Below are 24718 nucleotides of genomic sequence, written 5' to 3'. Positions count from 1 at the left end.
ACCACCCAAACAGATCACTGAAATACAGGTTAAATAGTGTGGGGGCCCTGTCGAACCCCTTTATTAGCCTGAATAGGTTTTCTCAGGTTTCCTTCTGTACCACATCTAACACGGAGTGTGGTGCCTGATAAAGACATTTAATAAGCTACAGGAGTCTCTTATCTATAGAGGTTTTGTATAATTTTGATCATAGTATGTCTCTTAGGACAGAATCAAAGGCTGATTTGAAATCTCTGAATCTAGTATAGAGCCCATTTCCATGAGAGGACATATATTTCTCCCCAAGATGGTTCAAAATCATACACTGTTCAATTGCTGATCTACTCTTTCTAAATCCTGCCTGTTCCTTCCCCAAGATATTTTCCTCCTCTATCCAAGTAAGTAGTCTTTGATTTAAGTGATTAGAATACAATTTACCCAGCACAGAGACTCGACTGATTGGTCTGCAGTTGGTTGGGTCTCATCTTTCTCCTTTCTTAAAGATAGGTATTATTATGGCTTCGGACCAAGTGATGGGAAATTTACCTGAGTTGTTGATATGGGTAAACAAGTTTGCCAACAAAGGTGCCCACCAATCCATGTTATCCTTTAGCATTTCAGGGAGAATGGGATCTGTTCCCGGGGCCTTGCATGATTTCATACTTCTAATCAGGGTTATTGTTTCAGTCAGTGTGGCCGGCCTCCATGGCGGAGTGTCATTTAAATTTATAGGTGGAGAGAAATCTGTAGAATTCTCTTTGATGTCCCCAAATAGAGTAGAGAAATGCTGTTCCCAAGTACCTGCCGGGATGTTACTGCTCAGCTGGTTCGAGGGCGAGCTCAGGGCATCAGTGACAAGAGCCCAAAAGAGTTTAGATTTTTTATTTAAAGTGCATTCTATTAATGCATTCCATCCCTTTTGAATTGCTTGTCTCTTTTTACATGCTATTAATTTGTTATTAATATTATAATAATATTCTGCTGGTAATATGTTTAGGTTTTTCTTTCTATAGTTGTTATGTACCTCTCTCAGTTGACATTCTCTGTCAAACCACTTGGGGCCGTTTATCTTTAATGAGGCTTGGGGAAGCAGTTGTTTGGAGGTCAGGGCCATGTTCATCGCATTGATTAGGATTGAATCTTTATATTTGGCAGCAGTGGCATTTGTGGCTCCTATGATTGAATTTTTAGGGACTCCCCCTCAGCGGAGCCAAAGACGCCTTCTAGCTTATTGTGAGTTTCCTCAGTCCAATGTATTCTCTTTTGTTTGAAGCTTAGGAATTTATCTTGAAGATGAAGTTTTGCACTCAGATGGACAGATTGTGAAAGTAGCAGGATGGTATTAAGGGGCAGGTGGTCACTATCCACCCTTAGGCCTACAGAAAATTCCACTCCCTCTCTAGATAAAGAGTGGGAGATTAGCACAAAATCCACAGCACTGCTTACATAGGTGAATTCAGGGTGTTTGTCATAGTGGGGGTTCCCATTTAATATTATAAGACCAAGGCGGGGCACCATTTGGATCATACAGATGCCACCATAATTCACCTTAGTATCTTTGGACATTCATCATAGCTAGGGGCAAAGATCTTATTGCCAACTACCCCCCAAACTAGAAGAAAAGAGTGCATTGTTATTTATTTATTTATTTATTTTATTTTATTTTTTTTATATCCCGCCTATCTAGTCGCGGAGGACTACTCTAGGCGGCTTACAATAGAGATAAAATACTATAAAAATAAAACAACAAATTACAAAACAATTAAAAGGTAAAAAGACAATAAGAAAAAAGAAAATGAAAAGTAATCTGGTGAGAAGGCCTGCCGAAACATCCAGGTCTTTAGTAGATTCTTAAAGGTGCCCAGCGAGGGAGCTCTGCGAATACCAGGAGGTAAATTATTCCACAGGCGAGGAGCCACCGCCGAGAAGGCCCTATTTCTTGTTTTCTCTTTTCGGGCCTCCCTCGGCGTTAAGCTCCTCAGCCTCACCTCCTGGCTCGCCCGTGTGACCCGGGTAGAACTTGGTGGGAGAAGGCGTTCCGCCAGGTATCGAGGCCCTAAACCGTTTAGGGCTTTATATTTGAGCCTAAAGTCCCCCATTATGAGCAACTTGGCTCTAGGGTGTTTGCATTCTAGTCCTATTATATAATTTTCCAGGTCTTCCCAACCTTGTTTTGTGCTTTTCTGAGATGAGAAGGGTGGGATACTAACCTTGACCCAAAAAAAGGATCTTAGGTCCAAAGACTATATGCCTGGCCATTGCTATTTTCGCACAAGTGGGGAGCCAGTTGACGAATGCCTGGAGAGCAGTAGATATCAATATTGCTAAACCTGCTTTAGTTCAACTGTGGCGCACTCTAAGTTCCCCGGTTTATTTCTCCACACACCCCGGGTTCACATTTGGGTGTGACACTTATTTTCAACCCTTTCCTCTGCCACCAGAGATGTCACTCCTCACTATATCAAATATAACTCTTCAATCAGTGTGATTCAATTAAACAATATTGATTAAAGTATTCATAAGTATTACTAATCACATAAAGTAAATCATGGATGGTCTCATTTTATTCATTCAATAAATTGTGCTTTGGTAATATTTATATTTGTTTATTTATAATCATTTCAATCAAGATATTTGTTCATTTCTTATCATGTTCTCTCTCTCTCTATTCTTCTCTAATACCAGGCTGGTCCTAACTGCTTACATTGCTTCTCTCTAACTGACATCTCTAACACAGTTTCTAACTAACTCCAAACTCAGACTCTAATTGTCATCCATTCTCTTATATATCCCTAGTCCCGCCTTTTCTGTATAGCTATTGGCTCTTGAATCAGAGTTCCATTGTGATGGACAGGAGCAGTTCCTGACCTGTCCATCACATACCTCCCCCCTTGGAAAAGTTTGTATCATGGGGGTAAACTCTACAGTGATTTACCCTCATGTACAACGTATAAGAGAATCAAATTTTTCAATATACAAAACTTTAAGCATTAAACAGTTATACATTTTATACTTATACATTTTTTCTATTACCTCTTTTAACTTATTCATATTTTTTTCATTACATGTACAGTATCACCATTTTTATTATATCATTACACATTTAACATTTCTCATACTATATAACTTATATTAAAAAAATTTCCCATTTATTTTACTTTTTTTCATGTAGTTATAACATTTTAATTGTAACCAGTTTGCATTCTATTTCCTTTACATTTTCATTTATTTATTACTTGTCATCAATTTTAACAGTACATTGCATGTTACATTACTACATTGCAAAACATAACCAGAACCTTTGATTACAGTTTCACTTCTAATATTTGTTATTACAAGTTTTTTTTCTTCAGTCTTCTTGTGCAGCTTCTCATTGCTTTCTGTTATTCGTTGGGTCTTCGAGACCATGAATCTGCAATCTTATTTTGAGTCTTTCTTTTTCTTTGAACCTCATCAGCAAAGTCTTTTAGTTTTAATGTCCCTCTTGCAATTTTGTTGGTTTTAAGTTTCACAGTTCACAACGTCCCATAAAGTTTCTTTCTTTGCAATGTCCAGTCAATTAACAATCTTCCCTTCCAGTTGCCAATAAAATGTCTCTCACCTGCTCAGTCTTTCTTGTTGTTCGCCTGGCTCTGCATGGCTCCTGCTTCGAATCCTGCTACAGCGATGATGATGAAGACACCTGGGATCTCTGGACCTCTCATGATGTCACTCCTGTGGACCCGACCTCTCTGGATACAACGACGTCTCTGAACACTCTCCGTCCCATGAGTCTTAAATAAAGAGTTATGTCCTTGCTCCTTCTGGGCTAAGATAGTTGCTTGGTTACAAGATAAACGTCACCTTGAGCAGCACAGAGCTTGCACAGAGTTTGCAAACGGCAAAAGTAACCGTTCTTGGAAATTTTACCTCTCTAACTCACACACAGAAATCAAAAGGATTTTTCCAGACTAACTTTGTACCTATAAAGTGAAATACTATTTAAATTTCATAAACAAGTTCATCACATGTCACCCCTAGAAGTCACAAAATCTAGAACGTTTAAAGTTCTTATTTTGAAAACTACTTTAACCCTTGGTTATGAAAAGTAATTACTAATACTTAATATGAATACATGTGAAATTACACTTGAACTAACAAAGTATCAAAGTAAGAAATATACCAATAACAGCAATACATGTCTTCTTATGGTTAAACACATCACTATTGAAAATACAGAAAAGAAACAAGTTGGTTAGCATTAAACAGTAATTCAGGGTAACAATGTAATGTCAGAATACAATTTTTCAACTATCAGTTACATCATGTTCAATTACTCTCACCAAATTGGTTTGATCAGACTTGTCTGGAAAAACCTCTTGGTATTTCTCTAGAATTTGGTAAAGCTTTTCTTTTTGATCAATGGTACCTGTTAAGACAATGTTATCAGACCAAGTACCCGCATTTTCCAATTCAGACAACATATCAACAGGTTCATTTTCAGGTTGAAAACAAGCAACATGACATTGAAAAACCATTGCTGATCTGTCTCTATACAACTTCAAACTATTGACATGATACATTACAGGTTTCTTAGTAGAATTCAACATTTTGACAAGATAATTGACATTTCCCACTCTTTGTACAATTTCACCTGGACCTTCCCAGACAACTTCCAACTTAGAAGGTCTGAGCGGGTTCAGCACAAGTACCAAATCACCCACTGCAAATTCTCGGTGACGGGCTTTCTTGTCATGGTAGAACTTCTGTTTTGCTTGAGCATCCAACAAATTGTCTGTAGCCAATTCTTGTACAGCTAAGAGTTTTTCTTGTAGGTTTCTAACAAAATCAGCAACTGGAATTGTACTGCTTCTAACCACACCTTCCCAATCCGATCTCAGTAAATCTAAAGGTCCTTGTAGTATTTTCCCAAAGACCACCTCACTTGGAGAAAAACCCCCAAGAGAAACATGCGGTGTACTGCGGTATGCAAACAAAACAAAAGGCAACAGTTCATCCCAAATGTTCCCGTATTCTTGAACTAAAATTTTAATCATCCTCAGCAAAGTTTGTTGACCTCTTTCCACCATTCCATGAGGTTCTGGATGATGCGAGACACTATAATTAAGTTTAGTTCCACTTATTTCACAAATCTTGCTCATCAGTTCACTTTTAAAAGCACCAGCTTGATCACAGATGATTTGAGAAGGTACACCTATGCGTGAACAGAAGTCCACCAAAATTCGAGCGATAGTTTGCGCTGAAAGGTTGCTGATCGCATAGGCCTCAATCCATCTCCTAGCTTCACAGATGAATGAGATTATGTATTTCTTTTTAGACTTAGTAGGAACAAAAGGTCCTAATACATCAATTTGCAGATACTGGAACAACTGGTCTGGAATTTCCATGAGCTGCATTTCAGCCTTCGTACTGTCTGTCTGGCGCCCCAATAATCACAGGAACTAACATAGTCCTTGACAGTTTTGGTAACACCGGGCCAGTAAAAATGCTGAGAAATTCTGCTCAAAGTCTTTTGTATTCCAAGATGGCCACTGCTTGGACTGTCGTGGGCAATCTGCAGAATTTTCTCTCTGTACTCCTTTGGAATAACTAGCTGTTGAACTGCTTCCGCCTATTCATTAGATTTAGGAAAATATTCTTGGTATAATAGTCCATTTTGTCCCCACAAGAAGTTCACTTGTTGTTGCATAGGTTGCATTGAGTAACTGTCTGCCTGTGAGCTCAGAGAAGCTAAGGTAGGATCCTTCAGCTGTTTTAGTTTAAATTCAGCTGAACCCATTGGAATAGGTAAGTCCTCTGGCTCAGTCTTTATATTGGCCACACTATCAGGTTTGTCCACCAGAGGCTGCTGTTGCATTACTAGTCCATCTGAAAGCTCCTCAGAGAAATCATCAGGTGGAACTTGCTGCATCGCTTTGCTTTGAGAAAGAGTTACTGCTTGTACTGAAGCAGATTTTAAAGTTTGTTGGTGGTTCAAAAATGCCAAAACATTTCCTAACAAAAAATCAGGTTTACCTTCATGGACTAACAAATATTTGGAACCCTTCCAATTCTTGTAACTTATTTGCAAGAAGACAAGAGGTACAAATCTCTCGATTACTTCACCAGACCCATAGGTTCTCACAGGACATCGCAGGTTATTCAAAATCAGTTCCGGATCTACAAAACGTTTATTAACTGAAGAAATATCTGCTGCTGTATCGCGAGAGACATTTAAACTCAAATCTCCAGAAGAAAAATGCAAAGTTACGGGTTCAGAAAAATTTTGCAATGACCAGGAAAATTGCTCCTCCGGTAGAATACAACTCGCGTCCATCACAGAAAACTTTTCTCCGGTGGGTTTCTGCTGATTTACTGTTGTTGAAATCTGGGCTACCCGTAAACCCACAATCTTTGGTACAGCCGCCTGCATTCCACTGGATTGAGAAGAAGTAGCATTTAGGTTGACTCCTTCCTGTCTCTGGGTAGGAAAATGCTTGGTTGATTAACTACCTGCTGTTCTGCTGATATCCATTGATTTTCCTGTGGCATAGCACTAAGATAAGCCACTTTTGGGGTAGTTTGCTTAAATTTCCGTGGTGCAGGTATTGGTGTCTTGCCAACTGACTTTCTATCTTGGCTAGCTGGTACAGACAGTCTTGGGCAATCTTTTCTCAAATGGGCTCCTCCACATTGGAAACAAGCAAGGGGTGACCTAGGGGCCATGCTTCTGCGCTCCCCAGCTAAGGACTGTCTCAGTTCCTGAACAACTGGCTTCTTAACCTCATATTGACTCTGCCTCCTAGGCACTTCTGGAACAGGCTTAATTCTGGCGGTAGTTTCACTCCTCTTAAAGGAAATTATTTCATCAGTTTTTAGAGCCAATGTCTGTAAATCAGTACATTCTTTCTCCAACAAACTACTTCTCAGCTCTGGGGGTACCAAATTTTAAAAATGTTCCATGTACAACAGCATTCTCAAGTCTTTGAATGTGTTGACCTTCGCAGCTTCTAACCAACGATTGCCTAACGGCTCAATCTGATCTGCCAAAGCAGAATAGCTTATTTGAGGGGTCTTTCTTAATTTTCTGAATTGTTGACATAACAGTTCCGGCTTTTAAATACAAACGTTTTGGCACATTCAGATCTTCACAAGAAAGTTCAAAAAGGGACAAAAATGAAAATAAATCATCCCCTTCCTGGTAATAAGGCAAGTTTCTTCTATCAATGCTCCCTACAGAGTCTCTGGCCTGCTCTTTCTCAGCAATCTCTCTATGCAAAAGATTCAATTTCATCTCGTGGTATTCCTCTGCCTTTCTCTCACTAGTGGTGTGGGCTTCAAACCAATGTCTTTGACTCTCCATGAAATCTGCCATCATTAAAGTAATCTGCTCTTGCAACTTTAAACTCACGTCCCTTGGATCTGCTGGGCTGCGGCTGGCATCTGCCGCTACTACTCCTGCTGATCTCTGGTCATCTACAAGAATCTCCTCCATTAGCAGGTCCTTCTGAGATGGAACATGTTCCACCCCAGTGTACTGCTGCGCCATTTTCGCCCTTACTTGGGGCCTAGGTAAATCTGGGTTCTCTGACATCAACCTTTGGACATCTTCCTCTGTGAATCTTGTAACTGCACTCCTCATATGGAACTCCTTTGGTATTTGTAATGAACTACTAATGATCCTCGGTCTGGCTCCACTCTGCAGTAAAGTACTGTGTTCCATAGCTTCCACAATCTCTTTGTCTACAGTTAGCTCAGGTAGTGAGGAACGCCTGCTAAAAGCCATTTGTTTGCTATCTCACCCTGCAGCTGTTACCGAAGCACTTATCTCAGGGGAGAAGCTGTAAAACAATAAATCTGTCAGCTTGACAGAGACTACCAATTCCCTCAGGAATCTGTACTTTCTATTCTGGTTTAAGGTTGGAAATTTTAAAACTATATTTAGATTTCTTTTTTTTTTCCTGTTTGGCTTCTTATAGACTCCAGCTACTTAAAGCAAACAACAACAAAAAATCCCTGCCACTCTGTCACCTTGATGACTAGAGCTTGCAATTTAGAACAGCAAATGACTGTTCCTGCTAAACAACCGAACCACTGGAAGAATCTCTCCTTGCATCGGCCTAAATCTTTCTGCATAGGAGTTTCTCCAGTCATAAAACAATTACCAGGCACATGAGTCAGATTTCACGCTGCAGACATGCAAACACCGTCTGCCTCCATAAAACAATTAACAGCGCTATTAAGCCCTTAAGCAAAGCACGTGGTTAAGATCCAATGCAGCCACCATGCCCTAAAACAATTAACTAGCACCTTAAGCGCGTGGTTAAGATCCCACCGCTGCCACCATGCGGTAAAAGCAAAATTTCTTAAGAAACTGCTTTTACACGAGACAGAGAGGGTCCGGAATGATCAGCTCCTTTACCAGGCAAAACCGGGTCCATTAATTTTACCCTAGGGCAGCTGAACACTCTTTCTCCCAAGTCTGACCCGATTTAAGAAAGAACAAAAGCACTTACAGGAGTTCTAGGGAATCTAATCTTCCTAGCACTCTTTAATATGTAGGACCCAAATGGTAGCACTAAGTAAACGTGTCCGTATTGAGCACATCAATCTAAAGAAGCCAATTAACTATTGTAGCTTATGGTCTATCCAAGAAGCCAACTTCCAGACATTTAGCATTTTTATAATTTATTAGAAAAATATAAAGATTAGAAAGAAATTTGTTTAAGCAAGCAAACAAGACATATTTCCATAATCAATTATTTCCAACCCCAGCCATCACCAAAAGACAGAATTCTTCTATAAAAAATGAAAATAACAAACCACTAACTATTATAATTAGAGGAAGGCTGACCTTCTCTCCAATTCCAGTAAAACTGCATTTTCAAACAAAGCTCTAGATTCTATTAGGTAGAAGTCAGTCTTACTGTCCTTTTCAAAAATAAAGTTCTTCTGACATCCATGTTCTAACTCTCTCCGTGCTGGAAAACCTTATCTCCTCTCATGCTGGAATTCTCCTTTCTTCTCCATCCCATGAGTCTTAAATAAGGAGTTATGTCCTTGCTCCTTCTGGGCTAAGATAGTTGCTTGGTTACAAGATGAAGGTCACCTTGAGCAGCACAGAGCTTGCACAGAGTTTGCAAACGGCAAAAGTAACCGTCCTTGGAAATTTTACCTCTCTAACTCACACACAGAAATCAAAAGGATTTTTCCAGACTAACTTTGTACCTATAAAGTAAAATACTATTTAACTTTCATAAACAAGTTCATCACAGACACGACCTCTCTGGACACCACACCGACTTTTCTTTAATGTAGTCTGTAGCTTTTCCAGGGTCTCTTAACATCTGCTCAACCACTTGATCTTCTTGTCTTGTATTTTAGCTTTTATAATTTTCAAAGGAGAAGCTATATACCTGGAATCTCTTTCCCAACGCTGGGTATAGCCTGCTATCCTTATCATAGCTTTCACTCTATCCTGTTTTCTTTTTTCTATGTCTAGAGTAAATTTATTTAGTATTTCTTGCATTTCTATTTTGTCTACTTGATTAATTTTAGATTCACCTTTAACTTCATCTAGTCCTATTTCTTTATCCTTAAACTTCTTAGATAGGGTTCCTTGTTGCTTGGTTTTAACTACTTGTGCAGACATAGACTGATCAACTTTTTCAGTTAGCTGCATCCTTTCCTTAGATACTACTTCTGCTACCTGCAGTTTACTTCCCTCTAAAATTTTCAGTTTCTCTATCTCAGGATAGCATGATTTTTCCTGATCCTCATGTAAGTTTTCCTCTTTTCCAGGAGTCATCACTACAGAGTTTTCTTTAGTTATAAGATCTTTGTCCTTACAGATTTTCTCAGGACTTTCAGAGAACAATAGAGGGAGATTTTGAAACTCTTTTAACTAATTCTGTGAGTTATTCTCTATCTCCTGGTTAAAACTCCTTTCACTGGGCTTTCTCATACCTTTACAGCTTTCTTCTCCCCATTTATTTCTCTGATTCTGTAGCAATTTTTTTTCTCCCCCACCTTCTCTAGTTACTGTAGTGGGTGTGTCCTGACTATCTTGTGAGCTTATATATATGAAACCACCATTAACATGTTTCATCTTACTCCAGTCATTTCTGTCAACTGTAGGCCTCTTTCTGTACTCAAAAGGGATATCCATTTGTTTGTGGATGTTTTTCTACCTCTCCTGCAAGTTCAGGTGATTGGCTGACACTTATAACTTCTTCAGGAACCTCACTACTTCCATAAAGATTTTCTATCTTTTCTGTCTGTGAGTGTGTGGTGATCACATCAGTCTTAATATAATTAATCAAATCTAAACCAGTTAAACAAGGCATATAAATCTGATCTGAAATCTGATAATTTATATGTATTTCAGCTACTGATAGCTTAATCACTTCTGTCCCAATTCCTTTAACTGACATTTTCTCATTTGGAATGATGTCTTCCTGAGGAATAATACCTGTATGGCATATAGTAATCTGAGAACAAGAATCTCTCAATGCTAGATATTTGATATTATTAATATAAATATTTTCTCCAGCTGACTTCATCCATTCCTTGTTGGTTTTAATATAATAGCAGTGAACAATATCTGCTATAGGAGGCAGTTGCTCCTGCTTCACTGTGTCAGTTAAACTATCACTCTGCTGTTTTTCTTCAGATCTTTCATCCTGCTTTTGTATACAGTATACCTTTTTAGGTACAACTCCCCCTGTTTTCTGTTGTCCCCTTTCTTTGTTCTTTACAAATTCACAATTGGAAATGAAATGATCTGATTTCCCACAACAAAAACAAGTTTTTAAATTTCTTTGTTCATTATAAGGGTTTCTGTCTCCCCTTTCTTCAAAGCTTTTACCCTTCTGCTGGTACTGCTCTGAGGGTCTCTCTCTAAAATGGCTTCCATCTGTATTTTTGTTGATTTTGTGGAAATCTCTAGTTTCTCTTTTTCTTTCTTCAAAATTTCTGTCTAATTTCACTTCAGAATATTTTGAACTCCTAATCTCTGATATTAAATCTGCAGATTCACTAGCCTGTAGTACTGTTTTCGGTTGTTTGTCTCTAACTAAATATCTTAATTCAGCAGGCAAAGCTGAATAAAATTGTTCTAATCCTATGAGGTGCTGCATATCCTCCAAAGTTGTAACATGAGATTGCTCCATCCATTTCTGTAAATATTTAACCAGGTTTGCCCCAAATTGTGAATATGACTCATCAGGCTTCTTACTTAACTGTCTAAATTTAAGTCTGAGTTTTTCACTGGTTATTCCAAATCTTGAGAAAACTAGTTTCTTATAGATCTCATAATTTCTAGCTTGGTCTTCTGACATACTAGCATAAATTTCGGACATTTCAGCACTAATTAAAGACCTTAATATCTGCATAGGTTCCTGTTCTGTCACACTATAGTCCCAACAGGCTCTCTCAAACGAAATTAGAAAAGACTCAGGGCAATCTCCTTTTTTAAATTGAGGGAATTTCTTAAGGTCTACTTTTGAGATCCCTTCATTTGTATTATTACTGTTATTACTATTTAGAGATGCTATTTCTAGTTTTTACATCTCTAATGCATGTTGCATTTCTTGTCGCCTCATTTCCAGCTGTCTGACTTCAGCCCTTTCTTTTGCCTTTTCTCTCATTTCTAATTGTTTTAACTGAAATTCCTGTTCTTTCTCAAATTTCTGCTTTATAAACTCTAGGGAGTTGTTTTCTCTCCCTGAGGCACCCTCCTGTTCCCTCGAGCCCTCATAATCCTGACCCTCTTGGTCTGAAATTTCCTCTTCCTGAGGTAAAATCTGACCCTCAGCAAGTTCCATAACTGCCTTCTTCCCTCTCTTGGAAGTCATACCTAACAATTTATTTTTATTATTAAATTGGTAGGCTGTTTTCTCACCAATTCCAATACACAAGCCTCTGTTTAAAATGACCTCTTTTTTTCTGTGTTAGAAATTTAAATTATGTAGCTTTCTTTTGGCAGATTAAGATTGCTACATTGTATTTTTGGGCCTCAGCCTCGCTGTTCCTTGTGTCTGTTACTTTGTTACTCTTGGTCTACAGACACCCAGATTTTGCAAGCAATATTTTTCTTTTGTAAGCCTAAAGTTATTTTCACCTCAGCTGTTCCTTTTAGACCTTGGCTTCCATTTCTAGATCCCCTCAATGCTCTCCCTTTCTCAGAGCTTTGGGATCTACTGTAAAGCTAGCCCTCTTGGTCCTCACACTCTCAGCTTGAGGTACTTTTAACCACGTTATAGAAATCTCCACAGAGTCCTTTCCTGCCTTTGTCTTGCCACAATCAGGAGTCCCTACTAAGCTTTTCCCCTTAAGCTTTAGGGTTCCCTACTCCTTCACTTGGGCTATTGACAATGAGATCTCTTAGACTCAGAGAATTTCATTTATTTTTAGCTTATTGAATTTCATTAGAATCTCACCCTAATAAATCACATTTTATTTTGGCTCACTGGATTTCTTTCGAATCCCACCCTCTGCTCACCACTTTTGTGATGCACCCTAGGTTCCCCGGTTTATTTCTCCACACACCCCAGGTTCACATTTGGGTGTGACACTTATTTTCAACCCTTTCTGCCACCACCAGAGGCATCACTCCTCACTATATCAAATATAACTCTTCAATCAGTGTGATTCAATTAAACAATATTGATTAAAGTATTCATAAGTAAATCATATAAAGTAAATCATGGATGGTCTCATTTTATTCATTCAATAAATTGTGCTTTGGTAATATTTATATTTGTTTATTTATAATCATTTCAATCAAGATATTTGTTCATTTCTTATCAAGTTCTCTCTCTCTCTATTCTTCCCTAATACCAGGCTGGTCCTAACTGCTTACAATGCTTCTCTCTAACTGACATCTCCAACACAGACTCTAACTAACTCCAAACTCAGACTCTGTCATCCATTCTCTTATATATCCCTAGTCCCGCCTTTTCTGTACAGCTATTGGCTCTTGAATCAGAGTTCCATTGTGATGGACAGGAGCAGTTCCTGACCTGTCTGTCACATCTACCTTTACTTTTGGTGGTCTCAGTGGGCATATCATATATAGCATATCCATTTAGCTTAATTTGTTTGGTGAAAAATTATATCATGAGCCCTCAGATGTTCCAGAAAGTTGGGATCATTTTGCTTTGAGGTCCACCCTGCTATGTTCCATGAGATAACTTTGAGTTGATCATGTGTTACATTCAAGATCTCCCCTTTATCCCATTGATAGCTACTGTATCAGGTTGTCTGGAACAGATTCTAGCTATGGTATCATTATGCTTCAGGGTTTGTCAATTTATCTTAGTATTATCAGGAAAGTTTCTCTGGGCTTCTTCTAGGGGTGCCTCACCTATCAGGCACAGCTCGGGATGGTTCACAGGCACTGTCAAGTTAGAATTGAGTGTCCTTTTGTTTATTGTTATTATGGGCTCCAGAGGGGGTTTAACTCTATCCTTTGTCTGTGTCACTACTGGGGAGCCAAATACGGGCAATTGAGGGTTTGCTAGGTCTTCGTTGGTATTTGATGGCTGTCCCAAATTCCTCAAAGTTGCAACCAGGCATTACAGTAGGGGTATTATAGACATCTCACAAATTGGCAGTCGGCTAAAGGAGGCAATCTGGCCAAGCAAGACCCGGAATGGTCTTTTTCACTGTATGGCTATCATCCTTGCTTTTTTCTGTGGGATAACCATAAGCATATTGCCCATCATTTGAATGGCCTTCTAAAATGTAAATAAGATCCTCATCAGTGTGCTTCTCCTGGGCATAGACTAGTTTCTCCCTTTCTATCTCCCTTGCATATGGGGTAGCGGGTGTGCTCAATTTTGGAAGTACCTAACGACTGTTATACCTCTCACAGCTAGATCCTTTCTTCTGCCATAAATCCTACTGGTTATTATACTATCCTTAAATTTTACAATTGCCCATGCGTTGGTATAATTGTGGAACAAATATTCCACATTTAGAATTTGAGATGTGGAAGTTAATTCAGGGATTATGGATTCTAAGATATTTACCAGATTCCATTTGTGCTCATTCTGTCTAAGTATCCCTTTTGGGTTTGGGTATCCACAGAAAGCTAGAGTGTGAGTCAATAGTCTCAGCTTCCATGTTGCATTGTTCTCAGGCTTTGTCAGCTGGACTATTGATTGAGTGTTCTTCTCGATGCTCTTCGGCACATCAATCCAGGGGTCATTTCTCACTTCATTTATACCATCCTCACTAATACCCTGTATGGTAGAGGTGATTGCTGATTGGTGTATATTTGTCAAGCTTCACCAGTACCTAACTTTTCAGAGTTTCTTTTAAATTTGGAAGATTTTTCCTCTTTATTTGAGTTCATCCCAAGATGTTTAAATAGGTTAAGATAGTTCATTTTTTGGGATGGTTTTCTTGATTTATTTGCGTTCTTAATATTCTTGGGCTTTTTAATTAATGATGATGTGGTCTTATTTTTTGCTAACTTTATTCTTTTTTTACTTGTACAGTGGTGCCTCGCTTAGCGAGTGCTTCGCTATGCGATGAATTTGCATAGCGAGGGGGTCCGGGCCATCGCTGGAGCATTCGCTCAGCGATGGCCCCTATGGCGATTTTTCGCTTTGCGATGATCGCTAAGCGATTCGCTTAGCGATCTTCGCAAAACGAAGCGGGGGAGAACAGCTAATCGGCGGTTCCAAAATGGCCGCCGGAAGGTCCGCGCCGCATATTCGCGCCCTGCCCTCGCTTACCGAGGGCGCGAAAATGGCGGCGCTATGGAGAAACATCGCTTAACGGTGAGTTTTCAAGCCATAGGAACGCATTGAACAAAGTTCAATGCGTTTCTATGGCTTTTTTAGTCCCGTTTAGCGATGTTTTCGCATAGCGAAGGTTAATCCGGAACGGATTAACCTCGCTATGCGAGGCACCACTGTACATCCCTAAAGACATCCTTCTTGTGCCCTATTCTTGGTTTCCTGTTTGGCATTTTTACCCTCTTTGGCAGAACCGTCCTGTAACAATGCAATATCTTAATCAGCTTGTTTGTTGTTGTTCTTAGCTACCTTTTTAAACTCAGTTTGGTTAGAGTAGTTAATAGCTCATAAAATTCATAGAGGAAAAATTTAATTAACTTCATTTCCTCTAAAATGTCTTTTACCCACTGGAATAGTGTATTAGTGTCAGACTCTCCTCTTCCCTTAACTGGCTTTGGAAACGGCTCTTTTTCTCTTTGGATGCATCTTTGTGCCAATTCATCTATTTGTTTTAACATAAGATCATCTACCTCCTTTTTTCCTCTTCTATTCTACCCTGCTGGAATCTAAAGTGTTTTCTGCAACTTCTAAATCTGTCTCCAGGTCAGGATCATAATCTTCCTTATTTGTTTCTATGATTGAACGTTGATACTCGACTGACCAGTCTAGATTGGAGGCTGGTGATGATATTGTTGTAATTTCATTGGTATTTTTAGTGCCTTCCTCTTTGGGAGAAAAGAAATTTGTAATTTTCTTTTGTCTCTCTTTCCTCTCTGCTAATAAGTTTCCATGTAATAGAGAAACCCCATGTTCTTTGTAACCCTATTTAGTAAAAACCATTATCTGACAACAGGAGGTGTATTACTTGTAGTAAGCATATAAATATACCCTGCCAGTAATAAAAGAAGATACAGTGTGCAAAAGGTCAACCAACTCTACCCAGCCATAAGGACAGGGGATCACTACACACAAAAGACCAGCTAATGACACCCAGCAACCACAGTGACAGAAAGTCTCTGCTCCTTATCACAACAATGCACCCACAACAAGATACACTAATCACCCATCTACAGAAAAAGACAAAAGCCTATCTCACAGCCAAAAATACTCCACTCCCAAGCAAACTACACCAGAACACAGAGTGCTGTCCTCTGAAGATGCCGGCCACAGAGACTGGCGAAATGTTAGGAAGAACAACCTTCAGAACACAGCCAAAGAGCCCAAAAAACCCACAACAACCGTAACATACTAGCCATGAAAGTCTACGCGAATATGCTTGCTTGCTTGCTTGCTTGCTTGCTTGCTTGCTTGCTTGCTTGCTTGCTTGCTTGCTTGCTTGCTTACTTGCTTGCTTGCTACAGCAGAACTATTTTAACAAACTGCAAACAAAAGGCCATTGCCATTTTCCCCGTCCCCCCCCCCCTTTTCCTTTCAACCCTCTGGGTGCTCTAGCACAACTTTGTTGTAGTGCTGGCACCAAGCCTTTCAAAAAAAAAATGAAAAGTATTATTAGCATTATGAACGAAGGTCCAAAGTCTCCTTGAGTGGAATATCACAATGCCTTAATTGCCTTTAAGTTCAGCTCCCTTAAAGGGGGTGCTTGGTTGAGGGGAACTGATTCCTCTCTCCCAACCCCACCAACTACTAGCACCTCTATACATTGGGTGTTCTGTGTTGGCCCAAGCAATCACACCACCTGAACTTATGCAAATATATGAACTAAAAAGAAAGAAAGAAAAAAGTAGAATCCTCAGGACCATATGCAAATACTCTGATCGGAAGAGCTCCAAACTGATTCACATTGAATTATGCATCATGTAGTCAATGAAAAATAATGTGAATCTGATCATCTCAATCCCAGGACATTTTCTCTATTATTTACCTTTCAGTTGCCACCTGAAAAGTTTTAAAGTGGAAATGTATACCTTTAATAAATGGAATGAATGCAATAATATCTCCTCCTGAGCCTGTGACTCTGGCAAGCCATGAGGTTGGTCTGGGATCTGGTTTCTGTTTTTTTTTCCTTTAAATCTCTCTTACAGCATTGTGTAATTTTTACTATTGCTATATTTAATTAAAACAATTTTGAAACCTAATAATTATCCTGAATGTCACCATGCCAGTGTAATAATAAATAATAATAATAGTTTATTTATGGTCCTTAGACCAGTCACATAAGTATAAAACCTTATAAAACATTAAAATTTCTAACTTTCAGTATTCCATTAGAACATGTTGGCATACATACAACTGGGAACTGCAATCTAATTGGTATTTAACTTCCGCAGTCAAAGTATTGCTACACAGAACCTCGCAACCCGACAGGTGATCTGCACATCAACATCTGAGAGAAGGAACTCAAGCCTATTTTCCTCCGAACGTCCTGGGAATATATTTATTAAAGGGGTTATAGTCTCTTTTCGCACTGCTTCATACAATGGGCAGGTGAAGAACATATGCTGTATGGTCTCAATCTCCCTCAGCTGGCAGGAGCATAGCCTTTCAGCAAAAGGGGTATTTTTATACTTCCCTTCTAGTACAGCAGAGGGGAGGGCCAAACACCTTGCCAAAGTAAAGGCTCTTCTAGTTCCTTTAATTTCCAAAGACGTTAAATATTTGGCCGGTTCCATACAGTTCTTGATATAAATGCTTGCTGCCATGTTTTGGATGCTAGAGAGGTCTGTTTGATATTCATTGTCCTCTATTCTTTGTTTAACTTTTTGTTTTGCCTGCTCTATTCCAGAAGATATAAGTGCCTGAAGTGAGAGGCCAATTTTCCCCAAGTAGCCCTGGACTGATTTAACCCTCTTGGGTTGGTTGTTATTGTTTAGTCATTTAGTCATGTCCGACTCTTCGTGACCCTATGGACCAGAGCACGCCAGGCCGTCCTGTCTTCCACTGACTCCCGGAGCTGGGCCAAATTCATGTTGGTTGTTTCCATGACACTGTCCAACCATCTCATCCTCTGTCGTCCCCTTCTCCTCTTGCCCTCACACTTTCCTAACATCAGGGTCTTTTCCAGGGAGTCCTCTCTTCTCATGAGATGGCCAAAGTATTGGAGCCTCAGCTTCAGGATTTGTCCTTCCAGTGAGCACTCAGGCTTGATTTCCTTTAGAATGGATCGGTTTGTTCTCCTTGCAGTCCAGGGGACTCTCAAAAGACTCCTCCAGCACCACAATTCAAAAGCATCAATTCTTCGGCGGTCACCTTTCTTTATGGTCCAGCTTCACTTCCATACATCACTACAGGAAAAACCATAGCTTTGACTATTCAGACTTTCCTCCCAATAAGAAGACGTCTTTTAATTTCAGGACTGCTGTCTCCATCTGCAGTGATCATGGAGCCCAAGAAAGTAAAATCTGTCACTATCTCCATATCTTCCCCTTCTATTTGCCAGGAGGTTCCTTACAAGGTTCATTAATTCCTCCTCACTTTCTGCCATCAGAGTGGTATCATCTGCATATCTGAGGTTGTTGATATTTCTTCCGGCAATCTTAATTCCAGTTTGGGATTCCTCCAGTCCGGCCTTTCACATGATGTATTCTGCATATAAGTTAAATAAGCAGGGAGACAATATACAGCTCTGTCGTACTCCTTTCCCAATTTTGAACCAATCAGTGTTTCCGTATCCAGTTCTAACTGTTGCTTCCTGTCCCACATATAGATGTCTCAGGAGATAGATAAGGTGGTCAGGCACTCCCATTTCTTTAAGGACTTGCCAAAGTTTGCTGTGGTCCACACAGTCAAAGGCTTTTGCATAGTCAATGAAGCAGAAGTAGATGTTCTTCTGGAACTCTGGCTTTCTCCATAATCCAGCGCATGTTAGCAATTTGGTCTCGAGTTCCTCTGCCCCTTCAAAATCCAGCTTGCACTTCTGGGAGTTCTCAGTCCACATACTGTTGAAGCCTACCTTGGAGGATTTTGAGCATAACCTTGCTAGTGTGGGAAATGAGGGGGATTGGTAATTATCATTAAATATCAAAAAAATAGGCCTTTTGGGTTTAACTGTCCCTTTAGCCACTTGTATGTAGATTGAATGGAAGGCAGCCCATCTAGGAGAAGGAAAACTCCGATTTCAAACCTCCACTGCCTTGTGGCTATATCCACTCATGGAAAAGGCTTCAGGAGTTAACCTAGAGGCAAAATCCGGAGCTGGAGTCCCAAAGGCAGCTCGTGTCGTTCTGCCAACTCCTGCGACATTGCTGGAACTAGTTGTATTGGCTCTTGCCTTTCCATTGGACCATTTTAGCAATGTGGAGAGGGGGGACCTGCTGCTTGGGTAACAGCCTATCCTCCATATCACCTTACCTGGGCTTCATGCTCTGGAGAGGACATTCCTCAATTCAGAGCATGTCTCCATAGTCTCTCAAGACTGAAGGATGCCTATGATGTAGATTGAATCCTAATCCAGGCTTCTACTTCAAGGCATCCTCTTTCTAGCCTTATCCTTGCATTTGACATGCATCTCGGGACCTGACGTATAGATCTTCGAAATTTGGATTGAACTATTTCTTGTGATGCAAAGTGAGAGCTGGGTGGCCCCATGAATGAGCCGTACAGCAGCTGAGCTAATGCCTTTGCTTTATACAATTTGAGGCCTGCTGGAATAAAGGACCCTCCTTGGGTGAGATGGAATTTTACTATATTATTTGCAGATCTTTCTCCCTGATCTGCCACATATTTACTATGCTGAAGCCTAGATCCAGACGCCTGTAGTACTACCCCCAGATATTTGAAGCTGTTCACTTGCTCAATACTGTGTTCATTTATTTGCCATGACCGAATCCTGGGTCTCTGTCCAAAGGCGACTATCTTGGTCTTCTGATAGTTGATAGTTAGGGATTTACATTCACAGTAAGAGGCAAGCTTCTTAAGTGCCCTCCTCAGCTCTATGGGGGTTCTGGATAGATATCATCAGCATAGAACAGTGCCAGCTTTACTCTATCTACAAATTTAGGAGAATGGAGATCAGCTGTGTTAAGCCAGCTTGATAAGTCATTTATGTAAAGGATGAATAATGCTGGTGCCAGTAGGCATCATTGCCTAATACCTCTGTGCATTTGCACAGATTCCGTGAGGTGTTCTTGTCTGCTGCACCTGACTCTCAAGTATGTTTCTTCGTGTAGAGCCCTGATTAGATGTAGAAGACTTTTGTCTAAAGATGAGTTTGTTAGTTTGTCCCAGAGGTGTGTTCTCGATATAGAATCAAATGCTGATTTAAAATCCACAAAGGCGGCATAGAGTGATGTTACTCCTTTGGCCGAGTATTTCTCTGTAAGACGCTGTATAATTAGGCACTGTTCTATTGTGGATCTCCCTGGCTGAAAGCCTGCTTGTTTGGCCCCAATGATATTTTCTGCTTCGGGCCACTCCAGGAGTTTGTCTAGGAGGTGCCTTGCATATAGTTTGCTTATAATATTCAGCAAACTTATTGGCCTGTAGTTGGCTGGATCTTCCCTTTTCCCCTTCTTATAAAATGGGACCACTATGGCTATTTTCCATGATATTGGGATATGGCCTGTGTCACTGATATGCGTGAGAGAGGTGCTAGAAAAGAGCTCCACCATATCTTGTTTTCTTTTAGGAGTTCTGGAGGGATGCCATCAAGGCCTGGGGCTTTTCCATTTTTTAGCTGATCTAAATGAGCTATTATTTCACCTGGGGTCACTGGGGGCCATTTGGGAGTCCTTCCAAGCATTAGTGAGGAAGGGGGTACAATGACATCCTCGTACATATTTGTAAAGTGGGATACCCCTTTATCTGGTGGAATACAAGAGGATAACGGGTGTTTGGGCTCTCATAGTCTGCCTGAGATTAGTTTCCAGAAAAGGGATGGATTTTTGTCTTTTACTGCTTCTATCACCTTCCTCCATAGTTCTCTCGTCTGTTCTCTGTTACAGTGTTGTATCCGCTGTTTGTATTCTTTTTTATGTATCATTAGTTTTAGGAGGGCCTCTTTTTTCACATGGTCTTATGCTCTCAGGTATTCCTTGTATGTCTGATTTACTAATTGTTTTGCTGCCTTACAGCTTTGGTTGAACCAAGGTTTGGATCGGTTATATGATTTCTGAAGGTTTCTGCTATATGAATGGACAAGATGTGGATTTAACTGTTGTAGGAGAATTTCATATATATCTATAGGATTCCGGTGGACTGTCTGGCTTCCTACTGAATTAAGGGTGTCAATCAGTGTTTACGAAGTTAAAAGTTGTTTTAGATTTTGTGCCAGTTTAGGTGACCATCTGACTCGGCAACACACTCTTTCTAATGCTGTAATTTCCGTATGATATCTTGGTTCTGTGTCTAAATTTCTAATGTTTAAGTGGAATTTTAGATGTAGGGGGAAATGATCCCCCTCCATGTAAGGCAGTACTTGGAGAGTTTCAACCATGGAAAGGAGCCCCCTGCATACCAGGATGTAGTCAATTGTACTAGCTTTAGATGCTACCATAAATGTGTATTTTCTTGGGTATCACCTGTGATTGTGCCATTTAAAATTGAGAGGCCCAGTCTATAGGCAAATTTGTACAGAGGCCCCGGCATAGTTTGCATGTTGATCTTTAGATGCCTTCTCCTGATTCAGGTTCCCCACATTATCATTTCTTATGTTGGCTATCCTCTTAAATTTGGTTCCCAGATCTGGTCCCATACGGGTGTTTAGATCCCCACCAGTCACGACCAAAGCATCCGGATGTTCCATGATAAGCTCTCTTACATAGTTTTCAAGGTCTGTCCAAATTCCTTCTATTTCTGCTTTTCTAGATGTAGGAGGTAAGTAAATGTTAATGATCAATAGGGTTTTCATACTTCCTGTAAGTACTACTGCCATGGCCAGCTGTCTCAAGGGGGGTTTTGTCGTAGATTTCAATTTCAGAGCCGTTGATACCAGAATGCTCAGGCCCCCCCCTTCAGTCTCCCCAGTCCACACCCTGGGATTGCCTTTACCATGAAAGAGTCAAAACCATCTAGTATTATATCTTTGTCAGACCATGTTTCATGCAAAAGAATGATGTCATATTTGCTGCGAAAGAAAGGAGTCTCATGGGTATGGGAGATACATCTGGTCCAACCTGCCACATTCCATGATAAAAGTTCAGCTTTAGATGCTGATTTTGGTTGCTTTCTGGAGCACACCACCATAATTGAGTGTCTGGTGCCTCCTTTGGCTCCTGAATGCTCAGTTCTTCTGCCTTTGGAGTCATTTCCCCTCTTGTGGCAGAGAATTTGAATGGGGTTCCCTTCCTTGTATATTCTTAGCTTCTCCAGAGCAGGCTGGGATACATGTGATGACTGACATCCTCTGTAGGTGAGGGGAGCAGCTGGTGTGGGTAAAGGGTAATCTTTATCGGCCCAGTCTTTGTTGTTTTCATTTTTGTGTGTCTCTTCTAAAAGAAGATCTTTCAGCTCTACCTGGGTAGGTAGTCCTTGATGCGTTTGGATCTATGGAATCTTTGTGAAGTTGGGCTTTTTGTTTGGTTTTTCCCCATGCAGTATTCCAGGCTGACGACTTCTTCAAATGTTTTTGTTTTTTTGTCTTCCGATAGTCAGTTCTGGGGATAAGCTACTAAAGGGGCATAGCTATTGCCCATATGCCATTCAGAGTTGGCGTTGGAAATAGTTCCAATTGAGCAGGCTGGATGTATTTTCTCTTTGTATGGATGGTGTGTTCTGTCATTTCTGGAGGATATAATACCTTTTGAAAGATGCCTTGTCTTTGAGAGCATTTTCACCTGATTACTCTGGTTTTTTATTTTGCTTGTAGGATCACGGGGCATGTTCATTGGGATATTGTTTGGAAAGGTTGCAAAACTGGTGTGCGTTTCCTTTTCTCTGCCATCTGATTTGGTTTTGGAAGGTGATCTGCTGTAAATGATGGAAGCTTCAGCCCTGTAGTATCTATAAAGATCGTAGCTAGGATTTTCAGCTGTTACCATCCATCCTTCCTCTCTTTGTTCTGGAACCTGAATTTCTCTGGATGTATTTGTTAGTTTGTGGGTGTCCAATTTTGTGATTGGTCTGAAGTTAATATTTCAATAACTTGTATGTATTCCCCATTTGAATGATACTGCTATATTTTCAAACTTGAATAACAGGCTCCAAAAATGATGGGTCTGTTTACTATTGGCGAAGATGATGTGTACCCTGCCTCTTAGTTGCCCAGGCTTACTGGGATAAATACAGTAACATTTTGTGTTTGTTTGAGCATCCCAATCCTTGCCCAGAAGTTCTGTTATTGTCTGTAATACTTCTGAATTGGAGGCCCAGGTGCCATTTGATTTTCTTAGTGGCCAGTTATAGATGGCGATATGGCTTGGATGATGGGGTTTCAACCGGGGTGGACTCTTCACTGTCTGAGGTTGCTGACCATTGGGGGTTTTCTATCTGTATATTTTTCTTGCATGCTGTCACAGGAAGTGGATGCTGAGGATATGGTTCTTCTTGGGTATTTCCCCACCATTCATCTATGGTTATTAGCTCTAGATTGGAGGATGTTACATCAGCTCCCTCTGTGTCCTCACGTCGGTCATATGGGTCTGCCCAAGCCTATAGGGTCATCAGTCCTGAGTTGTTTTTTTCCAATAGCTGTAGGTAACTCTGACCTTTAAAGGCTGGGGAGTTATCTTTTTGTGTTTGATCTTTCGTGCCCAGCTCCTTTTTTGCCTGAAGTCCTCTCTGTTCAGTATTCCAAGGGTTTGAGGGAGGTGCTGCTTTTAGAATCCCCAACTTTATCATGTCAGCAATGCATTGTAGTATTGCTTTAATATCAGCGATTTCTTTCTTTAGATCATGCAGCTTATTGAAAATTGTCTGGTTGGATTTAGCTGAGAGGAAGCACTGATCATGTAGTTGGGTGTAAATAATCCTACTTTGTTCACTCTCGGGCCCTTGAGCATCTTGGGGACCTACATTTCCTTCCATATTGTTGTCCTTGTGCCCAGGTGTTCATAAATTTAGATACTTATAGAATGATTCCATAGAGGCAGAGAGAGACTTCTCTAGGAGGTCTGGGTCCAGAGACCAATTGCCGATTTCTCCTCCAGAGTGCGGAGTTCCGACTGCAACCCCCTGGTATGTCTCTCCATTACTCATGCCTACATTGTCCATAGTAAGTGGGGTACTTGACGTAAATTCCCTCAGTTGCCTTTGATTGTAAGAGGAAGCATGTTCACTTTGGCTGATGAGATCTGAGGCCACACAGAAGTCTATTGATTTCTGATTTGGCTTTTTGGAAGCCTTTTTTATCTTGCCATAGGTTTTTTTTGGTCCTAGTAGTGACCATAGTTATACTCCACAGATTTAGCTTAATTAGTGTCCCCTTCTACTTCTGCAGGTACAAACGTCCACTGAGAAGGAGAAGAATATGGGTTTCAGAGTTACAGTCAATAGGTGCTGTATAAAAACACTCTTAGCTCCAGTAAACATTCAGACGTAACCATTAAAGGGCAGGTTATTCCACTCTGTTCCTTGGAGGACTTTTACTCACTGTGAGCCAGTTGTAGATTGATGAAGATGGCAGATCCGCCCCTGTTCTATGACAAAACCCTCTCCAAAGACAGATGGCTTTTCTTAAACAAATTAAATGATTTTCTTGCGGACTTGATTCAAGCAGGTGCTTACTGTCCACAGTAATGGTGTTATTTTCTTCCCAAGGATTCAATTGTATACTTTTGTGATACAGAGGTATTTCTAATCTCTCTCAGCAGCTCCAGTGGTCATTATCTCTGTGTTTACTTTTACCAAGGTTAGTATCATGTCTCCAACCAGAAAATAAAATAGGAGCTTCAAGTAAACAAAAGCGATAAAAACCATATAAAATTATATAAAATAGAGATAAAATCACCGCTGCGTAGCCACGAGCATCTTGCCTGGCTGAGCCACATCCGGAAGGCCCCCCACCCCATGCCAGAGTATGTACGTAACTCATTTGCTTTGATCATCTTTTACTTGATCTTTAACTGAACCAATATTTGTTTTGTCCATCTAAACATTTTTTTTATCCTCTGATCATGTGT

The 24718-nt window shown here is 40.2% G+C and overlaps 1 long non-coding RNA gene across 4 annotated transcripts in view; it reads left to right on the top strand.

Moving 5' to 3' along the window:
- The window catches only part of LOC140705829 (uncharacterized), a 132040-nt gene that overhangs the window by 37177 nt on the left and 70145 nt on the right, over nucleotides 1-24718 (top strand). For 2 of the 4 annotated variants that reach the window (XR_013543743.1, XR_013543744.1), the window contains exon 2: nucleotides 16994-24613. The exons of the other annotated variants lie outside the window; for them this stretch is intronic. This is a non-coding gene — a long non-coding RNA (uncharacterized LOC140705829). The remainder of the gene's footprint in view (nucleotides 1-16993; nucleotides 24614-24718) is intronic. 4 annotated transcript variants of the gene reach the window in all.

Source organism: Pogona vitticeps, chromosome 3 (assembly GCF_051106095.1).
Source record: "Pogona vitticeps strain Pit_001003342236 chromosome 3, PviZW2.1, whole genome shotgun sequence".
Classification (NCBI taxonomy): domain Eukaryota; kingdom Metazoa; phylum Chordata; class Lepidosauria; order Squamata; family Agamidae; genus Pogona; species Pogona vitticeps.
Note: the sequence above shows the minus strand (reverse complement) of the source record. Positions and strands in the feature narration are given on the sequence as shown.